At 42.7% G+C, this 2,500-nt stretch overlaps 1 protein-coding gene across 1 annotated transcript in view; it reads right to left on the bottom strand.

The window, feature by feature from the left end:
• Window positions 1-2,500, bottom strand: part of slc4a11 (solute carrier family 4 member 11) — a 69,953-nt gene that overhangs the window by 62,700 nt on the left and 4,753 nt on the right. The window lies entirely within an intron of this gene.

Raw genomic sequence — 2,500 nt, 5'->3', positions numbered from 1 at the left:
CTCTATCTTCCTCTCTCTCTCTCTCTCTCTCCCGCCTCCCTCTCTCTCTCTCTCTCTCCCCCCTCCCTCTCTATCTCTGTCTCTCTCTCTCTCCTGCTCACAATTCCTTTCGCTGTTTTCTCAACCTCTCTTCTTCTCTCTCGCTTTCCTTCTCGCTCTCTCCCTCACACTATCTCTCTGTTTTTTTTCTCTCTTTCTCCCTCTTTCTCTCTCTCTCACGCGCACACACACACACACACTCTCACATACACGCATACACATACACACAGACACAGTGAGTCAGCCTTGGGCTTCCTCCAGAGTAGGCGGTCCCTGGGTCCTAGTGTCCCTGCCTGTTTCCTGCCAGTGCGCAAAAACCCAACTCACGTTTGTGTCTGAGCTTTATGTGCTGCTAACACACACACACACACACACACACACACACACACACACACACACCAAAGAGGGAGAGAAAAAGATAGAAAGGAAGGAGAGAGAAAGGAGGGAAAAAGGAAGGAATAAGAGGAGAAAAGGAGTGAGGAAGAAACACGGCGAGCAAGAAAGATAAAGAGAGAGTGTGTTGTGTGTGTGTGTGTGTGTTTGGTAATATATAGTATGTGACGAGTACGAGCAAGAAAGATAAAGAGAGAGTGTGTTGTGTGTGTGTGTGTGTGTTTGGTAATATATAGTATGTGACGAGTACGAGCAAGAAAGATAAAGAGAGAGTGTGTTGTGTGTGTGTGTGTGTGTGTTTGGTAATATATAGTATGTGACGAGTACGAGCAAGAAAGATAAAGAGAGAGTGTGTTGTGTGTGTGTGTGTGTGTTTGGTAATATATAGTATGTGACGAGTACGAGCAAGAAAGATAAAGAGAGAGTGTGTTGTGTGTGTGTGTGTGTGTTTGGTAATATATAGTATGTGACGAGTACGAGCAAGAAAGATAAAGAGAGAGTGTGTTGTGTGTGTGTGTGTGTGTTTGGTAATATATAGTATGTGACGAGTACGAGCAAGAAAGATAAAGAGAGAGTGTGTTGTGTGTGTGTGTTTGGTAATATATAGTATAAGTACGTATATATACTCTGTGACGAGTACGAGCAAGAAAGATAAAGAGAGAGTGTGTTGTGTGTGTGTGTGTGTGTTTGGTAATATATAGTATGTGACGAGTACGAGCAAGAAAGATAGAGTGTGTTGTGTGTGTGTGTTTGGTAATATATAGTATAAGTATGTATATATACTCTGTGACGAGTACGAGCTAGAAAGATAAAGAGAGAGTGTGTTGTGTGTGTGTGTTTGGTAATATATAGTATAAGTACGTATATATACTCTGTGACGAGTACGAGCTAGAAAGATAAAGAGAGAGTGTGTTGTGTGTGTGTGTGAGTGTTTGATAATAAGGTTTGGTGTAAATGTGTGTGGTCTAAAATAGGTTAAAAAGGTTTCCAATTTAACACTGTGGTTAACCATCTCATTTCTACCTTCACAACCACAACAGTGTCACTAGGTCTTCTCTTCCCTTTGCCTCTCTCTCAGATATACACAGTCTTATACACACACACACTCTTTCTCTCTCTCTCTCTCTCTCTCACACACACACACACACACACACACAGACACACACACAGACACACACACACACACACACACACACACAGACACACACACACACACACACACAGACACACACACACACACAGACACAGACACACACACACACACACACACACACACACATACACACACACAGACACACAGACTACACTGTAGGCTGCTGCTTTTGTTATAGTAGGCCTACAAAAGAAAGGTAAAAGGTAAACTGACAAACTTTAATGTGCAATAAGTGAGGGTCTGTGTGTGTGAGAGAGAGAGTGTGTGTGTGGTCATGAGGGTGTGTGTGTGTATGTTTAAAGTGTACACACATATTTGAAACATGTTGGGGGTGTTTCTAGTTTAAGGAATGCAGAGTAACAGTTCAGGTGTGTGTGTGTGTGTGTGTGTGTGTGTGTGTGTGTGTGTGTGTGAGTGAGAAAGAGAGTGTGTGTGTTCTATTACCATAATGATGGTGGTTTTATTACGGTGAAGCCCTAGTATGTGAGTGTATGGGGAGGGGGTGCATTTGTGTGTGTGTGTGAGGGAGTCTTGTAAAAGGGCTAAAAACATAGTCCTGCTCTCTAGTTAACTAGCATCAAAGGGAGGTTCCACAACTTTCACTGAGGGCCTAAATGTAATGGGGATGTTTCAGCGTGTGTGTGTGTGTGTGTGTGTGTGTGTGTGTGTGTGTGTGTGTGTGTGTGTGTGTGTGTGTGTGTGAGAGAATGACTACATATGTGTATGGTTTATATTCCATAGTGTGTGTGTGTGTGTGTGTGTGTTTTTTTGTATGTGTGTGTGTGTGTGCATTAAACCTGGGAGGTATAATGCACATATGTAGTCTACACACATTACACAGAAAAACACTCCCTCTCTCTCTCACAGACACACAGAGAGCTAACCAGAGTCCTAGAATTCATACACTAACATACA

The sequence above is a fragment of the Alosa pseudoharengus genome, unplaced genomic scaffold (assembly GCF_046254945.1).
Source record: "Alosa pseudoharengus isolate Yale_2024_CS ecotype anadromous, Long Island Sound unplaced genomic scaffold, YU_APseudo_1.1 YU_APseudo_1.1_scf_22, whole genome shotgun sequence".
NCBI lineage: Eukaryota > Metazoa > Chordata > Actinopteri > Clupeiformes > Clupeidae > Alosa > Alosa pseudoharengus.
Note: the sequence above shows the minus strand (reverse complement) of the source record. Positions and strands in the feature narration are given on the sequence as shown.